Genomic DNA, 22,681 nt, shown 5'->3' with positions numbered 1-22,681 from the left:
GTCTGTTCTTACATCAGTACCAGACTGTTATGAATACAGTCGCCTAGTAATGTACTTTGATGTGAGGTATTGTGATCTCTCCTACTTTCATTTTATTTATCAAAATTGTTGCAGCTATTCAGGGTTTACTATGGTTCCATATAAATTTTTGAAAAGATTGTTCTTTGTTTGTGAAATACGTCATTGGTATATTAATAGGAATTTCATTGAATCTATAAATTACTTTGGCTTTTATGGACATTCTGATGATGTTAATTCTTCCAATCCATGACCATGGTACATGCTTCCATTTATTTCTGCCATTCTTAAGTTCTTTCTTCAGGGTTGTATATTTTCTTCGTACAGGTCTTTTACCTTCTTGGTTAAGTTTATACTAGGTTTTCTTTTTGTTGTTGTTGTTATTGCAACGGAAATTTTTTTTCCTGATTTCTGCTCCTGACACTTTATTTTTGGTGTGAAAAAAGAGGGCTTCAGCTTCTGAATATTAACTTTGTATCCTACTGTTTTGTCAAATTTGCTTATTAGGTCGAGTAGTTGTTTAGTGGAGTCTATAGGGTTCTCTATGTACACTATCATAGCATCTGCAAACAATGATAGTTTTACTTGCTTCTTTCCAATTTTGATGTCTTTTATTTCTTTTTCTTGTCTGATCACTGTGTCTAGGACTTCCAATACTATATTGGATAGAAGTGGTGAAAGCTGACATCCTTGTCTTGTTCCTGATCTTAGTGGGAAAGATTTTAGTTTCTGCCCATTGAGTATGATGTTGGCTGTAGGTTTTTCATATATGGCCTTTATTATGTTGAGGTATGCCTCCTTTATTACCACTTTGTTGAGTGTTTTTAATCATAAATGGGTGCTGTTTCTTATCAAATGCTTTTTCTGCAATTATTGATATGATCATGTGGTTTTTGCCTTTCCTTTTGTTTGTGTGATGTATTATGTTTATTGATTTGTGAGCACTGAACCATCCCTGCATCCCTGGGATGAATTCCACTTGACCCTGGTGGATGATCTTTTTAATGTATTGCTGGATGTGGTTTGCTAATATTTTGTTGAGGATTTTGGCATCAATATTCATCAGCGATATTGGCCTGTAGTTTTGTTTCTGGTGGTGTCTTTATCTCATTTGGGTTTAGGATGAGGCTTGCCTCATATAAAGAGTTTGGGAGTCTTCCCTCTTCTTGGATTTTTTGGAATAGCCTGAGAAGAACAGGGGTTAGCGCTTCCTAAACTGTTTTGTAAAGTACTCCAGTAAAACCATCCAGTCCAGGGCTTTTGTATACTGGGAGTTTTTTGATCACCACCTGTTATTGGTCTGTTCAGGCTTTCTGCTTCTTCTTCATTAATATGGGAAGGTTATAGTTTTCTAGAAATTTGTTCATTGCATCAAGGTTTTCAAATTTTTTTGGCATATAATTGTTCAAAGTAACTTCTTACAATCCTTTGTGTTTCTGTGGTATCAGTTGTTATTTCTCTTCTTTCTATTCTGGTGTTGTTTTTTTGGGTCATCTCCCTTTTTTTCTTGATGAGTCTGCTTAAGGGCTTGATGATTTTATTGTACCTTTCAAAGAACTAGCTGCTGGATTGGTTGATCCTTTAAATTGTTCTTTTTGTCTCTATGTCTTTCAATTTTTCTCTGACTTTGATTATTTCCTTTCTTCTACTCGTTCTCAGCTTTGTTTGTTGTTGTTTCTCCAGTTCTTGAAGCTCTAGGGTTAGGTCATTTATTTAAAATGTTTTAATCTTTTCGAGGTAAGTCTGTATTGCTATGAACTTCCCTCTCAGGACTTTGCTGTGTCCCATAGGTTTTGTACTATTGTGTTCATTTTAATTTGTTTCCAGAAACTTTTTTATTTCTCCTTTGATCTCAATATTGACCCATTCATTCATTATTTAATAGCATGGTATTCTGTCTCCATGAGATTGAACATTTTTGAGTTTTTTACTTGAGTTTGGTTTCCAGTTTCAAGCCATTGTGGTCCATGAAAATGTCTGTTACAGTTTTGTTTTTAATGAATTTGTTGAGGCATGTTTTGTGTCCTATAATGTGGTCTATCTTTGAAAATATTTCATGTACATTTGAAAAGAATGTGTGTTTTGCTTTATTGGGATGAAAGTTTCCATATATGTCAGTTAAGTCCATTTGATCTAATGTGTCACAATATCCCTTTTGAAATTTCATTTGGAAGATCTATCCATTTTTGACAGTGGCGTGTTAAAATCCCCTACTATCGAATGGAAAGATAGCGAGAGAGGAGCCTTGGAGCCTCCGACATATTGAAACTGCCAGTTGGATCCCCCTAAGAAGAACAGGGTCTGAATCATAAGCAGGGACCTCTAGGCTACAACATCTGAACCCAAAAAAGCATGCAGGCAAAAGACAACCACAAATATCGTAGTGGTTCTCTCTGCCAGAGACAGGTGGCTGGAGATGCAATGAGACGTTTAAAGGGCCACCGCCAAAATTTGCAGTGACAGCCACATTCCTTGGTGTCTGGGCAGAGGTCGGAGTAGAGCGTGCTAGAGCCTGAGGAAATATTGGTGAGGAAAGTTTTGGGGAGAGAACTGAGACGGTGGCCAGTGGGGCCCCAGTGATGACTCACCTCCCACTCTGCAGCTTCCATTTTGCTCAGACATAAAGGAAACAATATCCTTGCCTTCAGGACACTCTTCCCAGGACTTGCACAAGAGGGTAGGATACAGAGTGAAGTGGGTCCAGCAGAGATAGTAGATCCCTGGCCAAAGGGAACAGAGAGCTGCCTGGAGACCCTTGAGGAGAGACTAGAGAAGGAGGCATTGTGGAGAGAACTGATAGAGTAGCTGGGGTTTCCCGGAGCTGACTCCTTCCCCATTCCACATTCTCGATTTTGCGCAGGCAGGTCATACCCCAAAGCAGCAGCAGCGGGAAAAGAAACAATACTGCTGGCCTCAGGGCACTCCGTTGAGGAGTTGTGCTCAGGTCTGTGTGCTGAGTACAATGCCGCTAGCAGAGATAGTAGACTCCTGGCTAAAGGGGACACAGAACTGCCTAGAGACCCTTGATGAGAAACTGGAGATGACGGTGTTGGGGAAAGAACTGTGGGAGTAGCCAGCGGTTTCCTGGTACTGACTCCTTCCCCATTCTTTGGTCTCCATCTTGCTCAGGAAGGCCACGCACCAAAGAGGCAGCAGTAGGAAAGGAAATAATAGCCCTGCCCTCAGGACACTCTGGCCCAGACAGAAGTTGCATGTGGGCCTTGGTACTGAGTCCAGAGCTGCCGGCAGAGACAGCAGACACCTGGCTAGAGGGGACAAAGAACATCTATAGGCAAGACTCTTGAGGAGAGACTGGAGTTGGAGGCGTTGAGGAGAGAACTAAGGAAGTACCTGGAGGGATCCTGGTGCAGACTCCTTCCCCATTCCATGGTCTCCAACATGCTCCAGCAGATCACTTCCCTGAGTGGCACCAGTGTGCAAGGACAAAATGGCCCTGCCCACAGGAAGCACTGCCCTGCCCTGTGATTCCTAAGCCTGACACTGAGGGAAGAATGACCAGATTAACAATGGCAGGAGACAGACACAGACAGAAGATTGCTAGAAGTTTTAAACAGACTATCTACGGTCAGACGGGGTCAATAACTGAAGTCATAGGAGGCAGACACAGAAAGAAAAGAAAAAAGAAGACCCACCTACTACCATAGAAATGTAATCCACAAAGTCAGGAAATTGAGACTGATCAATTTAAGAAGCAGAAGAGGAAGAAAAGGAAGAAGAAGGAGAAGGAGGAGAAGGAGGAGGAGGCAGCTCTCTCTAATAATGGGAAGGAAAAGAAACACCTGTGAAAAGAGAGGGAAGGAGGAATCCACTCAGAGAGAACTAAAAGTAGAGGCAAGTAAACTATCAGTTATTGAATTCAAAATAATGGTTCTAAGAAAGCTCAATGAGCTCAGCGAGCTCAAAAAGAACTATGAGAAACTACAAGGAAACTATCAAGAACTTAGTGCAAAAAATATCAACCTGGAAAAGGACATAGAAACTATCAATAAGACCCAAGAGGAAATGAAGAATACTATTTCTGAATTGAATAATACAGTAAAAGGAATCAAATGCAGGGCAGATGAAGTAGAGGATCGAATCAGTGAGCTGTAGGAACAGGTAGAAAAAACTCCCAGAAAGAAAAAGAAATAGGAAAAAGACTCAAAAAGAATGAAGAGGCAGTTAGGGAAATGCAGGACAATCTGAAATGTATTAATATCTCCATAATAGGCATACCAGAAAGAGATGAAGAGGAGCAAAGGATAGAGAACCTGTTCGAAAAAGAAATGATAGAAAACTTCCATAATTGGAGGGAATAAAAAGTCGCACAAGTCCAGGTAGCACAGAGGGTCCCATTCAAGAGGAACCCAATGAGGCCCACTCCAAGACATATCATCATGAAATGGCAAATATCAAAGACAAAGAGAGAATCCAAATGCAGCAAGGGAGAAACAGGTAGTGATATACATAGAAGCCCTGATACTACTAGCACCTGACTTATCAAAAGAAACATTCCAAGCCAGAAAGGAATGGAAAGAATTAACCCAAGTAATGAAAAGCAAGGGCCTGCAACCAAGACTGGTCTATGCAGCAAAGCTCTCAACTGAAATGGAAAATGAAACAAAGAGTTTCCCAGACAAATAAGGCCAAAAGAATATATCTTTACCAAACCAGTACTACAAAATATGCTAAAAGGGCTGGTTTAAGAAGATGAAGAAAAAGAGTGAGAAAGAAAAGAACACAGGTACAAAGGGAAAAAAATGAATAAGTTCCTAACAATAATAACTCCAAATGTAAATGGACTAAATTCCCCAATCAAAACACATAGGATAGCTGAGTGGATAAGTAAACATGACCCACATGTATGCTGCCTACAAGAGACCCACCTCAGAACAAAGGACCTACACAGCTTGAAAGTAAAGTGATGGAAAGAATTATGCCAAGAAAATAGACAGGAAAAGAAAGCAGGAGTAGCAATACTTATATCAGACAAAATAGATCTCAAAACAAAGTCCATAAAAAGAGACTCAGAGGGACACATTATAATACTCAAAGGAAGAATCCATCAAGAAGACATAAACATTGTAAACTTATATGCACCCTACATACGATCACCTAAATATATAAGGAAAATCTTTGAGAACTTCAAGAAAGATTTAGATAGCAACACACTGACAGTAGGGGATTTTAACACCTTACTATCAAAAATGGATAGGTCTTCCAAAGCATCAACAAGGGTATTGTGGAACTGAATGATGCATTAAATCAAATGGACTTAACTGACAATTAAGAACTTTTCGTCACAAAGATGCAAAACACACATTCTTTACAAAAGGGCATGGAACTTTTTTAAAGATAGGCCACATGATAGGACACAAAGCAAGACTTAACAAATTCAGGAAAACTGAAATAATACCAAGAATTTTCTTGGATCAAAAGGGCTTGAAACTGGAAAACAATTGCAAGGAGAAACCTCAAAAACCTGTAAACACATGGAGACTGAATAGCACACCATTAAACAATGAACGGATCAATAATAAGATAAGAGAAGAAATCAAAAAGTTTCAGGAAATAAATGAAAATGAACATACAACAGTCCAAAACCTATGGGACATAGCAAAGGCAGGCCTGAGAGGGAAGTTCATAGCAATACAGGCCTACCTAAAAAAGATAGAAACATTTCAAGTAAAAGACCTAACACTACAACTTCAAGAACTGGAGAATTAAGAACAAATAAACCCCAGAACAAGTAGAAGGAAGGAAATAATCAAGATCAGAGCAGAATTGAATGATATAGAGACAAGAAGAACAATTCAAAGGATCAACCAGTCCAGGACCTGGTTCTATGAAAAGATAAATAAAATCAACAAGCCTTTAAGCAGACTCATCAAGAAACAAATGGAGAGGACACAAATAAATAATATCAGAAATGAAGGAGGAGAAATAACAACTGATACCAGAGAAATACAAAGGATTGTAAGACATCACTATGAGCAATTATATGCCAAGAAATTTGAAAACTTCAATGAAATGAACAAATTTGTAGAAAAGTATAATCTTCCAACACCGAAGGAAGAAAAAGCAGAAATCCTGAAAAGACCAGTAACAGCTGGGGAAATTGAAGCGGTGATTAAGAAACTCCTGGCCGGACAGTTTCACAGGAGAATTTTAGAAAATATTTAATAAGAGCTAGCCCCTCTCCTTCGCAGAGTATTCCAAAAAATCCAAGATGAGGGAAGACTCCCAGACTCTTTTTATGAGGCCAGCATCACCCTAAACCAAAACCTGATAAAGAGACCACAAAAAAAGAAAACCTCAGCCCAATATCGCTGATGAACATACACGCTAAAATCCTAAACACAATATTGGCAAACGGCATCCAGCAATACATTGAATAGATCATCCACCATGTTCGAGTAGGATTTATTCCAGGGATACAAGGATAGTTCAATATATGCATATCAATAAATGTAATACATCACATAAACAAAAGGAAAGATAAAAACCACATGATCATCTTGATAGATGCAAAAAGAAAGCATTTGATAAGGTACAGTACCCATTTATAATAAAAACACTCAGCAAAATGAGAATAAAGGGGACATACCACAACATGAAAAGGGCCATATATGAAAAATCCTATAGCCAACGTCATACTCAATGGACAAAACTAAAACATTTTCCACTAAGATCGGGAAGAAGACAAGGATATCTGCTTTCACCACTTCTATCCAAAACAGTATTGAAAGCCCTAGCCATAGCAATCAGACAAGAAAAAAAAAGACCTCCAAATAGGAAAGGAGGAAGTAAACTATCATTATTTGCAGATCACATGATAGTGTACATAGAAAGCCCTAGAGACCCCACCAAAATATTACTCAACGTAATAAGTGAATTTGGCAAAATAGGAGGATATAAAGTCAATATTCAGAAATTGAAGGCATTTTTGTACACCAGCAATGAAATAGAAGAAGAAGAAATCAGAAAATAATACCATTTTTTACAGCAACATGAACAATTAAGTACGTATGAATAAATTTAACCAAAGAGGTAAAAGACTTGTATGCAGAAAACTTTATAACCCTAAAGAAAGAAATAAAGGAAGACATGAATAAATGGAAGCATATACAGTGTTCATGGACTGGAACAATTAATATAATTAAATTGTGCATACTACCCAAAACAATTTATAGATTCATCTCTATCCCTGTTAAAATACCAATGATATATTTCACAGACATAGAACAGACATTTCAAAAATTTATATAGAACCATAAATGACCCCGAATAATCTCAGCGATTTTGAGAAAGAAAAACAAAGCAGGAGGGATCACAATACCAGATATCAAACTATATTACAAGGCCACTATAATCAAAACAATATGCTACTGGCAGAAGAACAGACACATAGATCAGTGTAACAGAATAGAAAGCCCAGAAAGAAATCCGTGTCTCTATGGTCAATTAATATTTGACAAAACGGGCAGAAGCATAAATTGGAGTAAAATATTTTTGCCTGAAATTTTATCATTAAAGCCGATTGTGAATCCCAATTCTGACAGCTTTTGACTGTGGCTTTCCTAACACTGCTTAATCTCTGCTAGGATTTATTTTCCTCTTCCACCCTTCATAATGGGAATATATATTTTCTAATTCATAACTTTGTAATGGGAAGTAAATAAGAAGATTTGTGTAATGCTTGTTCTTCTTGCCTGAAAAATAGGATGAACACATGGTGTCATCATCTGATCACAAAATCATAAGAATTTGAGACAAAACAGTTTGATGGATAATTCTGCTATTTCCCCAAAGAAATGAGGAACTAGTATTTATGGTTTTAACTTATTTTTAACACACTTGTATCAGCTAGATCACATAACATGGGCTCCTCCCCATGAGGAATATTATTTTTGCCAACTTTCTTCAGGTCTTTCTATTTGACATTGTTCCCACCTTGAAAATCCTGTTACTTGTTAGCACTGGAAGGTCTATAGCAACGACCCAGCTGAAGCTTTGCAGTGGCTCTTTCTTCCACATAGTTGAGTCTCCAACTTTATTGATATTTACTAATGTTGGTCTGAGATATAATTGATGACACCTTTCTAAATTCCTCTGGCTGGGTTAATAAGGAAATTAAAGTGAGACAGATTAGCAGGAGCAAACATCCAAAATTTATTATAGATGTACATATGGGGAGTCATAAAAATATATGATCTGAGACCCATTGGGAAATTGAAGCTTACATGCCATTCTGAACTAAGGAGCGGGAGTCAGGGGTCTAGGATTTCAAATGGACAGTGGACAATATCCAGATCAATAAGAAAGAGCAAACAAATAATCTTACTGGGTCACCCAGAAACTATGGGACACAGAGAGAAGTCAACAGACAAAGCCTGCTAGGTTTCTTCCAGTTTGCAACAATTAATTCATACATGTTAATGTGAATATACTAAGGTGAATATTCTAAGATTCCCTTCCTCAAGCAGGGCTTTTGTTTGTTTGTTTTCTGTTTTTATCTGAATTACTTCAAGCAGAAAAAGAAGGGTTCTTTCAGAGTTTTTTATTTCTTAACAACAAGCTTAAAATCAATATCTCAAAAGTTATATATTGGCATAGGAAAACTTCTTTGGTTCCCCTCAACAATGTACGCAAGTAGAAAAAATAGTTTGTTTTTTTCATTTATTCAGAATTTATTTCCTTAATTTAATGTCAGGAACTCAGAGTGTCTTGACTTTCTGGAAATCAGAGGGCAGGAGGAGCAGAATTTGAGGTACACTATGACAAAGAAAGATTTTATACTAAGTATCTTAAATCATAGCTAGTCAGAATTTAATTTTCAGTCAAAAGACCCACAGCAGAGGTGCAATGACTGTCAATTCTTAACAAGACAGAGATAGTAGTAAGGTTACTTGGATTCATGTTGAAAAAAGTACAGGCTGTGAAGTTAGAGCCCCTTGACTTGAGTCCTGTCCATCATTTCCTTTCTGTGGTTTTCAGGCAAAATACATAATCAATATGACTTTCAGGTTCCTCTTAGGTAACCTGGAGAGGATACCTACTTTATGTGATGATTATGAGCATTAAATAGAAAAAATAATTTGTAGAGCATATCTAGCACAGTGTCTATATTGCAGGCATGAATTCCATATTTTCTATGTGGCCCCACTGCAGACAGTAATGCTTGGCAAAATATCAGAATCTTTCTGTAGTCCAGGATCTAGAGTAAAGGAAAACAAGTACAGTAATATTTTTTCTTCTTTTAAGGATGAGGGCATCTGTGTAGTTTGATTATAATAAGTGCATTCATAATATCTTCATATTGTCACACTGTCTAAACTCCAGGATCTTATTTTTAAAAATTCAGTTAAATAAGTGTCCAAATTGATGAGATCAGCCAAATTTAAAAAAAAGAAAAGTTGATTTTTCTCTTAACTAGCTGTCCCCTGGACAGGGACAGTGTCACAGAATTTCAGGAATGTTTATTGTCAGCAGCATTTTAGAAGTCACAATCTTTGCTAAACCCTCCATAGTGCTCATAGGAGAGTGGTAATTCATTAATTCACTGCGATAATTTGTCTTGATTATTCTAATTACTGCCTTGTCTCTTCATGGCAGTTAGTGCTTGAAATCTGAGGGTAATTCACCAGTCATGGGCATGGATGGAGGCTGCTGCAGTGTCTCCAGGATCCTACAGGATCACTAACAAAATGTTGGGAGTAACTCCTAGCCGCTGCAGCCACTGGGACTTGGGTCTGCATCCATGGGATACTGTTGTGCACACATTCTTCTCTACTGTGCTGTTCCTAATATTTCCCTGTTAAGTCATGCTTCCTCATGCACCAAGTCTGCTGCTCTGCCAGCTCAACTCCATCTGTTCTGCACTCCTTGTGCTTCTTACTGTTTACCAGTCCCTGTCTGAATGGCTCTTAAGCTCTGGCTTTTCACGACTCTTGATAATAAAAAACTAAACAAACACAAACCCTATTATTACTCACTTCACACTACCAGGTGTCAAAATGGGTGTTGATTGCTTTACCTTAAGACTGCCTCAAAGGGCACGTCCCCCGAAATCCTGGGCCCTTTGCCTGACATGTTCTCCCTCTCACACAGCATTTGTGTTCACATGCAGGGCTCTAATTTGAGACATTCTCTGAGTCTTGCATCTTTCTTTGCTGTGATTGTTCCCACTGTACCCTGGCTGACAGTCCATGCAGCCATGGATGTGAACTCTGAAAGATCATTTGGAACCTATGGCCATGCTTTCTCAGGACCCCGGGTGTTGCTGCAAGCAAAGCCAGGCATGGAGAGCCCAGGGCTAAGCCTTCTAGATGTGCTGTATTGTCTAATGCTGCCTGACCCTTTCCTGACCTTTGGCCATATAGGTGGGGTATTTCACAACTCTCACATAGTTGTTTTTGCCTTTAAGTGATTTTTAACATTTTTCTCTGGACAAAAGTAGAATCCATAAAAACCCTGGGATGCTCACTTCAAGATGGTGAAGGAGTGACTGGAAGTCACACTGACCTCCAAGGACCAAATTGGAATTACAACTAATTGTGGAAAGTCATCTGGAAAGCAGTAAAACAATAGCAAGGGAGGAGCCTTAAAACCTCGGCGAGACAGAGGAATCGGCTTTCGCACAACATAACTGCTTCCATTTTTGCTCAAGCAGACCACTCACCTGAGCAGCAGCACTGTGAAAGAGCCCTGCCCTCAGAGGCTCTGTCCTGGTCTGATGTGCAGGCCTGGGTGCTGAGTACAGAGCCACAGTCACAGATAGTAGATCCATGGCTAAAGGGGATGCAGAGTGGTCTAAAGATGCTTGAGGAAAGACTGGAGATGGAAGAATTAGGGAGAGAACTGAGTGAGTAGCCAGGGGGATCCCAGTGCTGACTCCTTCCCCAATCCTAAGCATCCATCTTGCTCAGGCAGACCATTTCTCTGAGTGGCAGCAGCATGATAGGACACAATAGCCCTGCCCTCAGGAGGTTCTGCCCTTATGTGTGGTGTCAAAGCCTGACAGCTGAGGGCAGAGTGACTACATTAACAACTGGAAGAGGTGACACAGACAGTAGATTCCTGGAAGTTTTTCAAAGACTGCCTAAGGTCAAATGGGGACAACAGCTGACATCATCAGAGGCAGATGAAGGAAGGAAAAAAAAATAAAGAGCCTTCTACTACCATAGAAGTTCACACCACAAAACCAAGATCAGGGAAGATAAATTTAAGAATCAGAGTCAAGAAAGGAGTCTTACAAATAATGGGGGGAAAAAAAGAAACACCCACCAATTAAAGGGAAGGAGGAATCCTCAAAAGGAGCACTAAATGAAATAGAGGCAAGTAAATTTTCAGATACTGAATTCAAAATAATGGATCTAGTGAAGCTCAATGAGCTCAGTGAACACAAAGTGAATTATAAAAAACTACAGGGAAACTATAAGTGATTTACTGAAAACTATATCAATATTAAAAAGGACATAGAAACTATTAACAAGAGGCAAGAGGACATGAAGAATACAGTTGCTGGATTGAATAATACAGCTGAAGGAATCAAAATCAAGCTAGATGGAGCAGATGATTGCGTCAGTCAACTGGAGGACAAGGTAGAAAAAAGCATCCAGAAAGAGCAAGAAAATAAAAAAAAAAAGACAAAATAAAAATGGAGAGGTGATAAGGGAAATGTAAGACAACTTGAAGCAATATAATGTCCATATAATAGGAATACCAGAAGGAGAAGATGGGGAAGAATGGATAGAGAACCTGTTTGAAAAAGTAATGATGGAAAATTTCCCTACTTGGAAGAGAGAAAACGTCACACAATCTCAGGAAGCACAGAGGGTCCCATTCAAGAGGAAACTAATGAGGCCGACTCCAAGACATCATCATTAAAATGACAAATATCAAAGACAAAGAAGTAATCCTAAAGGCATCAAGGGAGAAACAGGTAATAATATATAAGCGAGGCCCAATATGGCTAGCAGCTGACTTCTCCAGAGAAACACTACAAGCCATAAGGGATTGGCAAGAATTAATGCAAGTAATGAAAAGCAAGAGCCTGCAACCAAGACTAGTCTATGCAGCAAAGCTCTCAATTGAAATGGAAAGTGAAACAAAGAGTTTCCCAGACAAAATAAGGCCAAAAGAATATATCCGTACCAAACCAGCATTACAAGATATGTTAAAGGGACTGGTGAAGAAGATGAAGAAAAAGACTGAGAATGAGAGGATCACAGATACAAAGGGAAAACATGAATTAGTACCCATCAATAATAACTTTAAATATAAATGGATTAAATGTCTGAATCAAAAGAAAGAATATAGCTGAATGGATAGGAAAACATGAGCCACACATATTCTGCCTATAAGAGACCTGCCTCAGAACAAAGGACTTACACAGACTGAGAGTAAAGGGATGGAAAAAAAATATTCCAAGCAAATGAACAGGGAAAAAAAGCAAGGGTAGCAATACTTATATCAGACAAAATAGATTTTAAAACAAAGGCCATAAAAAGAGATCCAGAAGGACATTTTATAATACTGTAAAGTAGATTACATCAAGAAGACATAAACATTGTAAACCTATATGCATCCAACATAGGTTCATCCAAATATATAAGGAAAATACTGGAGGACTTCAAGAACTATATAGAAAGCAATACACTGATAGAAGGGGGTTTTAACACCTTACTGTCAAAAAAGGATAGATCTTCCAAACAAAACATCAACAGTGATATTGAGGAACTGAACGATGCATTACATCAAATGGACTGAACTTTCACATATAGAACATTTCATCCCAAAGAAGCAAAATACACATTCTTTTCAAATGCATATGGAGCATTTTCAAAGATAGACCACATGATAGGACACAAAACAAACCTCAACAAATTCTGGAAAACTGAAATAATAACAAGCATTTTCTTGCCACACAAGGGCTTGAAACTGGAAACATGGAAAAAAATCAAAACCATTCAAACTCATGGAGACTGAATAGCATGCTATTAAACAATGAATGGTTCTATAAGGAGATAAGTGAAGAAATCAAAAAGTTTCTAGAGACAAATGAAAATGAACAAACAACACTCCAAAAGCTATGGGACAGAGCAAACGCAGTCCTGAGAGGGAAGTTCATAGCAACACAGGCCTACCTTAAAAGATAGAAATATTTCAAATAAATTACCTAACCCCGCAGCTTCAGGAACTGGAGGAACAACAACAACAAAAATCCCAGTGGAAGCAGAAGGAAGGAAATAAACAAAAATCAGAGCAGAATTGAATGAAATAGAGACTAAAGGAACAATTAAAAAAGGATCAACCAATCCAGGAGGTGGTTCTTAGAACAGAGAAAAAAAAATTGACAAACCATTACAAACTTATAAAGAAAAAAAGGAGAGAGGACAAAAATAAATAATATCAGAATGAAAGAGGAGAAATGAAAACTGATACCACAGAAATAAAAAAAGATTGTAAGAAATTACTATGAGCAATTACATGCCTAGAAATTTAAAAACCAGGATGAAATGGATGAATTCTTAAAAAAAGCATAAATTTCCAAAACTGCATGAAGAAGGAACAGAGAACCTGAGCAGACCGATAACAGCTGGGGAAATTGAAACAGTAATCTAAAAACTCCTTGCACAGAAAAGCCCTGGAATGAAGTGTTTCACAGGAGGATTTTACAAAACTGTTAAAGAAGAGCTAACCTTTGTCCTTCTCAGACTATTCCAAAAAATCCAAGAAGAAGGAAGACTCCCAAACTCTTTATATGAGGCAAGCCTCATCCTAAACCCAAATGAGATAAAGACACCACCAGAAACAAAACCACAGGCCAATATCGCTGATGAATATTGATGCCAAAATCCTCAACAAAATATTAGCAAACTGCATCCAGCAATACATTAAAAAGATCATCCACCAGGGTCAAGTGGGATTCATCCCAGGGATGCAAGGATGGTTCAGTGCTCACAAATCAATAAACATAATACATCACACAAACAAAAGGAAAGGCAAAAACCACATGATCATATCAATAATTGCAGAAAAAGCATTTGATAAGAAACAGCACACATTTATGATAAAAACACCCAACAAAGTGGTAATAAAGGGGGCATAATAATATAACATAATAAATTCAACATAATAAAGGCCATATATGAAAAACCTACAGCCAACATCATACTCAACGGACGGAAACTAAAATCTTTCCCACTAAGATCAGGAACAAGACAAGGATGTCCGCTTTCACCACTTCTATTCAACATTGTTTTGGAAGTCCTAGCCACAGTAATCAGACAAGAAAAAGAAATAAAAGACATCGAAATTGGTAAGGAGGAAGTAAAACTATCATTGTTTGCAGATGACGTCAAAGTGGACATGGAAAACCACATAGATTCCACCAAACAACTATTCGACCTAATAAATGAGTTTGGCAAAACAGGAGGATACAAAGTTAATATTCAGAATTTGAAGACTTTTTTTTTACACCAAAAATGAAGTTTCAGGAGCAGAAATCAGGAAAAACATCCCCTTTGCGAAAGCAACAAAAAAATAAAGTATCTAGGACAAAATTAACCAAGGTAAAAGACTTGTCTGCAGAAAACTATAAAACCCTGAAAAACTTGAAAAAAGCAGAAATAAATGGAAACATGTACCGTGTTCATGGATTAGAAGCATTAACATCAGCAAAATGTCCATAAAACCCAAAGCAATTTATAGATTCAATGAAATCCCTATTAAAAAACCCTATGGGAAAATATATTTGCTAATGATACATCAGATAGAGGTTTGATCTCCAAGATATATAAAGAACTCACTCGACTCCACTCCAAGAAGACAAACGATCCAATCAAAAAATGGGCGAAGGACCTGGGCAGATGCTTTTCCAAGGAGATACAGAGGGCCCAGAGGCATTTGAAAGGATGCTCAGCATCACTAGCCATCAGAGAAAAGCAGATCAAAACCACCATGAGGTACCACCTCACCCTTGTCAGAATGGCCATCATAAACAGATCCACAAACAATAGGTGCTGGCGAGGCTGTGGAGAGAAGGGAACCCTAGTCCACTGTTAGTGGGAATGCAGACTATTACAGCCACTGTGGAAGGCAGTGTGGAGTTTCCTCAAAAAGCTGAAAATGGAACTGCCTTTTGATCCAGTGATTCCCCTGCTGGGACTTTACCCTAAGAACACCAAAACGCCAATACAAAAGAACCTATGCACCCCAATGTTCATAGCAGCACAATTGACAATAACCAAGTGTTGGAAGCAACCTAAGTGTCCATCAGTAGATGATTGGATCAAAAAGTAATGGTACATATACACAATGGAATACTACGCAGCAGAAAGAAAAAAAGAACTACTAAACTTCGTGACAGCATGGATGGAACTGGAGAGCATTATGCTAAGCGAAATAAGCCAGGGGGCAAAAGACAAATACCATATGATCTCACCTATAAGTGGGACCTAACCAACAATACAAAGATGCAAGGAAAATATGACCAGCAACACTGAAAGGAAAAGAAATCAACAGAGACAAGAGGGAAGGAGGGAGGGGCGGGCAGGGAAAGGGAAGGGAAGGGGAAAGTCAAGGAACATATAGCAAGGACTCATGGACAAAACCAAAGGGGAAGAGCTGAGGGAGGGAAGGAGGGAGGGGGCAAGGGAAAGTGGTGGTGGGGGGGAGGCAGAGACATATGTATTTAAAAATAAAGAAAGAAGGAAAGAAAGAAAAAAATAAAGTAAAAAAAATACCAATGACATATTTCACAGACATAGAACAGACTTTTCAAAAATATATATGGAATCATAAACAAGCCTGAATAGCCGCAGCAATTTTGAGAAAGAAAAACAAAGTATAACAGATCACAATACCTGACATAAAACTATAAAACAAGGTCACTGTATTCATAACAGTCTGGTACTGTCATAAGAACAGACACATGTCTGAGAAATTACTTCCCTTGATAGTGATTTGAAACAAATTTATAAGTGCAGAAGTGACAATGACCTGAGAGTTATCTCCTTTGTGCTCAGCAACAGAGAAAGTAGTCCTATCTGAGCTGGGACCTTAACCATTGAAGGAGTAGATAGTCTAGACCCAGTGAGGTACAGTGAACGAGCATGGTACTGGGCTCAAGGGATATTTTTTTCCAGCTAGGGTGATCATGGGATCAGTCCAATTCCTGTTGGGAATGAGAGGGATTATTTATTTAATATTATGCTGGATCAACATGTGTTAACTGAAACTGCCTTTGCCAAATCAAGACCCTAGTTCTTTCTAGCCCAAAGCCATTCTACTTTCAAAAAACCCTCTTACCCTCCTTGGGTCTCAGTTACCTCACCTGTCTCAATTTGTGTCTATGGACCATCAACTGTGTTATGAGAATGCAGTGAGATAATTTCAATGAAAACCTTGACATAGAAAGGAGAAAATGGCATTTAGTAGCATAGTCATTATGAAGTGGGTAGAGGTAAACTTCTTAGAAACTACTTATTTTTCCTGGATTGAAAAAAAGAATGAGAAGTAATTGAGATAAAAATTTAAGTTATTAAGTAGCATTATGTGCTAACAAAGTCTAAATTTTTAAGCCTCTGGTATGAGGTCAGTTGTTTATATTTTAGCATGAAGGTTCCTTTTTATTATTTGGCTGCTAAGATCTTCAAGGTTTAAGCATCATGATGTTTTTAAAACATAAAAAAAAATCAAAAGCACATATGACTAATAATATTGAACTTTTGATTTTAATGAAAAACCAGTGTGAACACCCTTAGTACCTATAATTCCAGCTTAATGGAAAGTAAACTAATTAAGTTACATACTACTACCTAGAAACAAATAAAACATTTATTTTGGGATGAATACTGAGAAAATATACTACAGATCAAGAATACTCCTTTAGAAGAGATTAGGAAGTACAGATTGGCAGCCATGAAATAGTCACAGGGATGCAAAGTACAGCATAAGGAATACTGTCGATATTATTATAATAACTATCTGTTATGTCAGATGGGTACTAGACTTAGCAGGGTGATCACTTCACAAGTTATATAAATGTCCTTTATACCTGAAACATATATAATATTGTATTTCAACTGTAACTGAAAAACATATTTAATAAAAAAGAATTTTTCTTCTATCTCAAACATACAAACATTATTGTCCTCTCTCTTGAGTATTTCTTTTTTTATTTCAGTGTTTTTTAAAGTTATTTACTCCATATGTGGAACTTCTACATTTAAGACCTATGAGTTTTAACATAACTAATTAAACTGGACAATTAGAATTTTATACTCCTTGTAAGAGTCATTTTGAGAGAGATGATGGTGGCCAAGTATGTGGAAAATGAGTCTACTTGCTCTTGCCTTCAACTTGTATACTTGGCTGATAACCTGAAAAAAAGCTTATCACTCAACAGAATCTTAGCTGATACAAAGTTTGGAAGCCAAGGAGTACAGAAGATGCTTCACAGTGGGCAGTAAGATTTTGTAGGTTGAAAGGGAAGTACCATGGGCATGGCACCTGTGTCTACTGAGAGCCCAGTTAGAGATTGCAGCTCTGTCACTCCTTCATCTCCCAGAGCAGAAAACCCCCAGACTCAGGCAAGAGTGACTTGGATACATAAACTTGGGGAGATTTAGGCTACAACCCACCCACTCACCCACACACACACACACACACACATAGCAAGCAGCACACCTATAGCTCTAGCAGAAAGTGCCAACCAGGAGAGTGCCAGAGAGAAAGAGAGATTCTATCAGCACCTGGGTCAGGAGGAAATAAGCCACAGCCAAGATTATGAGAGACCTTTGACTTTTCGGAGGGGTGGTGTGTGAGTTAAACCAGACAATGACTTAGTGCTGTAGAGAGAATGCCCAGAGAAACTTTTAAAAAGGACACCTGGGAAGTGCTGGGCAGGGGCCCCATGCAAAGCTTCCCTGCCAGCAAGGGAAAAGGATAGAGAGTATGGTTTGTTCCCACTGAGTGCTGCTGGGCAAATAAATCAAAGAGGTTCACAGTGAGGGGATTTCTCTGCCCCAGCCCAGCACAGCTAGCAGGCCAGAGGCTGTTCAGAGTAGAAAGTTCAGGACTGTGTCTGCTGCAAGGGCACTGACTGGGACTTGGAGGGGCAGGAGCAGAGCACCTGAGATTATTGACAGCCAGACAGAGCTGCCTTCCTTGGGGAAGATCAAAGGACACACCCAGCACCTATATCCTATAAATCCCAAGCAGGAGACGCTAAACAATCCCTTGCAGGGTGCATATCTGCAAGAGAAATACAGAGAGAGGAATACCTAAAAGGCTCATTATATATTTCATTTTGAACTTGTCTCAGACGGACAAAATACACTGGTTCCTGGGGCCCTGTTCCACTGAAGCCAACAAAACAGGGAGATCAGACAGCAGTGCAGCAAGGGACAATCAGGGCCCCCCTCAGCCTCTGCTAGCACACAGAGCTTCCCTCATCACCAAGCAGGAAAGGGTTGACTCTCATACACAGATTGGCCTGTCCCTTGAAATGGACAGCTAATTCAGCAGAAACTATACATTATTGGAAATAAGCTGGGACAGACTAAGACAGGTGGTTCAGGGGCAGTAGAAACACACCCACAACTATCCCAGAAGACAGAACAGTGCCTCCCAGGGGAGACCCAGGGGCCCCACCCCCTCAATAGCAATAAGAACCCCTTCTAGCAGGAGGTGAAGGTGACATAGGCTGTGCTGCCAGAAGTTAGACAACCCACCCTGGGATCTTGAGCTGATTAAAAAAAAAAAAAATCAGAGAAAGAATACTCTGCTGAGAGGAAATTCACCTCATTCCTCTTCAGAATTTACATTATTTTTTCTTTTGCATAGCCTTTAAGACTTCTTTTGTGTCAATTGTATCCAACTAATTCACTATTCTTTGCCTTTAAATTTTATTTCCCTCCACACTATGCCTTGTACCTATTTGCTATTCTTGCTATTTCTCCTCTATTTCTCCTCTAAACTCTGTCTTCCTTCCTTTAGTCAGCTCTCATTCTTTTTCCCCTTCTTATAATATCCTTGTTTTCTTTCCACCTTTATAAATTGTGTTTTGTTTGACATGAATATTATGGTTATTGCTGTTCTTCTCCAACTGCATTCCTATTTGTTCACTATATTTTTATTTCAAATTTCATAGGCTACTCTCCTCTGTCTTACTCAATTTTGTCTTCCTCCTGCCCATGCTTATTTGAATTTGGAATTTTATTTTTTCCCTTTCTTAGCCTTGATTCTATTCTTTACTCTCATTATTTCTCCTCCCTCTATCCTCACAAAATCATTTTTCCTTACTGTAGACATCTCATATTCTCTTTTGTTTTTTTGTATAATATGTTTATTCTCTTCCCACATTTATTAATCTTTCCTCAGCTGTTACTATTATTGAAAGCTGTTGTTTTTCTACGATATTAATCCCTTTCGTTCAATATTTTTTACATTTTATTTCAAACCTCATATTATACCCTCCCCATTTCTTGCTCCATTTTGCCACCACCTTTCCCTGTTTTACTTAAAATTTAAATTTTATTTTATCCTTTCTTCCTCTTGTTTCTATTCCTTACTCTTATTTCTCTTCCCTCTTCCCACTCAAAATCATTGTTTTCTCCTTTAGTCATCCTTTATCCCTATCTTAATCTTAAGATTAAGATTCTTAATCTCTCTCCACCTTTGTTAATCTTTGCTCAATTGCCGTTGATATCGCTAGTGTGGTAGGGGGATATTTTTCCTGGTGTGGGTTTGGTTTTCTGGGCAGTATTGCTTTAACTAGCTCCTGTACCAAAGCATACAAGACATTGGCAGGGGTTGTGACTTCCAGTCAGCATGCCAGAAGGGAGTGCCCCCCAAAATAAGCCATCGATAATCAAAGTTCAAGTACATCAAGAAAGCCCACATAAACTGAAAAAAGGGCAAACCTAGAGCAAGCATATCAGGATATCAAACAAACTGCACCACTAAGTACAACAGAACTCCTACCACAGAAGTCCAACTCACGAAAATAGTCAAGCAAAGTAGAACAACCTGAGATGAAGAAACAAACAAAGAGAATCACCTAAAATGGGGAAACAAAGAAAGTGCACAATCAAAGGGAAAGGAGGATCCTCAGAAAAAAAGAGCTAAATGAAATTGAGGCAAGCAATCAATCAGACATAGAGTTCAAAATAATGGTTATAATGATGCTCAAGGAACTCAGTGAAAACTACATGGAACTTTATGGGAACCGGAAGAAATTTTGTGGGAACTACAGCAGCATGGAAAAAACAAACAAACTAAAAAAACAACAAGAAACTGCAAAGAAGAACCAGGAGGAAATTAAGAATACAATATTGGAAATTAAAAATACACTAGAAGGAATTAAAAACATAATAGATGAAGCAGAGGACTGAATCAGCAACCTGGAAGACAAGGGAGAAAGAAATATGTAGTCAGAGTAACAAAACATAAGAAGATTAGAAAAGAATGAGAATAATTTAAAGGAGCTTGAGGATAACGTGAAATGTAACAATAGAAATTTCAAAAGGAGAAGAAAAGGAGCAAGGGATAGAAAACCTGGTTGGAAAAAAAAATGGCAGAAAACATCCCTAACATGGTGAGGGGGGAAGTCGTGCAAAATCAGGAAGCAAAGAGTGTCCCAATCAAGGTGAACCCAAAGAGGCCTACTCCAAGAAACATCATGATTAAAATGGCAAATTTTAAAGACAAAAATAAAATCTTAAAGGCAGCAAGGGAGAAATACTTAGTAACATACAAATGAACTCCAATAAGGCCAACAACCGATTTCTCAGCAAAAACACTACAACCTAGAAAGTACTGGCATGAAATATTGCAAGTAAGGAAAAGCAAGGACCTACAAACAAGACTACACTATCCAGCAAGCCTCTCATGCAAAATGGAAGGCAAAATAAAGTGCTCCCCAGACAAAACAAGGCTAAAAGAGTACATCTCTACCAAGCAAGCACTACATGAAATGTTAAAGGGACTGATGTAAAAAGGAAAATGAGAGAGAGAGAAAAAGAGAGAGAGAGAATAACATAGGTACAGTAAAAATGGCAACTAATAAGTAGATATCAATAATAACCTTAAATGTGAATGGATTAAATGCTCCAATTAAAAGACATAGGATAGTTAAATGGATAAGAAAACAGGATCCACATATATACTATTTACAAAATATCCATCTCAGAACAAAAGATCTACACAGGTAGAAAGTAAAGAGTTGGGGAAAATATTCCAGGCAATCTGACATGGAAAGAAAGCTGGGATAGCAATATTTATGTCAGAAAAAAATAGACTTCAAAACAAAAGCCATAAAAAAAGGATAATGTAGATCATTACATAATATGTAAGGGAATAATTCAACCAGACAACATAACCATTGTAAACATACATGCACCCAACATAGAAATAACTAAATGTGTATATAATATCGTGGAGGACTTCAAGAAAAATATTGACAACAACACAGTCATCATCTGGGATTTTAACACTGCACTGTCAACAATGGATATACCTTCCAAACAAAGAATCAACAAGGACTGTGTGGCACTGAACAACAATGTAGATCAAATGGCCTTAACTGATATATACAGAACCTTTTGCCTCAAAAAGCAAAATACACAGTCTTTTCAAATGCACATGGAGTATTTTCAAGGATATACAACAGGGTAGGACATAAAACAAGTCTAAAAAATTTTAAGAAAATTTAAATCATATCAAGGATATGCTCAGATAACAATGATTGAAACTAGAAACCAGCCTCAAGGAAAAAACACAAAAAACATTCAAATATATGGAGATACAATATCATGTTATTAAATAATGAATGGGTAAAAAATGAGATCAAGGAAGATATAACAATGTATGTGGAAACAAATGAAAATGATCACACAACAACCAAAAATTTATGGGACATAGCAAAGGCAGTACTGAAAAAGAAGTTCACACCAATATTGGCACCCCTGAAGAAGACAGAAAAATCTCAAATAAACAACCTGGCTCTACATCTACAAGAATGAGAAAAATAAAAACTAACAGAGCCCAGAGTGAGTAGAAGGAAGGGAATAATCAACATCAAGGGCGAATTAAATAATATAGGGACTAAAAGAACAATTCAAAGGATCAATAAATCCAAGAGCTGGATTTTTGAAGAGAAACAAAATAGACGTGTTTAACCAGACTCATCAAGAAAAAAAAGTCCAAATAAATAAATCAGAATAAAAAGAGGAGAAGTTACAACCAATGCCACAGAAATACAAAGCATTGTAAGAACTTATTATGAACAACTATATGACAAGAAATTGGACAACCTGGGTAAAATGGGCAGATTTCTATAAACATGCAATTTTCCAAAACTGAATCAAAAAGAAGCAGAAAACCTGAATAGACTGATAACAACTAGTGTAATTGAAGCAGTAACTAAAAAACATTCAGGCATGCAAAAACCCTGCTTCACAGGTGAACTTCACCAAACATTTAAAGAAGAATTATTTCTTACCATTCTCAAATTATTGCAAAAGTTTCAAGAAGAGGAAAGAGTCCCAAACTCTTTTTCACAAGGCCAGCATCATCTTAATTCCAAAACTAGATAAAGACACACTAAAGAGAAAACTACAGGCCAATATCTCTGATGAATGTAGATGCTAAAATC

This window comes from Pteronotus mesoamericanus, unplaced genomic scaffold, assembly GCF_021234165.1.
Source record: "Pteronotus mesoamericanus isolate MK-2021 breed Mesoamerican mustached bat unplaced genomic scaffold, CSHL_Meso_final contig_27, whole genome shotgun sequence".
NCBI classification, from domain to species: Eukaryota; Metazoa; Chordata; class Mammalia; order Chiroptera; family Mormoopidae; genus Pteronotus; species Pteronotus mesoamericanus.
This window is presented reverse-complemented; position numbering follows the sequence as displayed.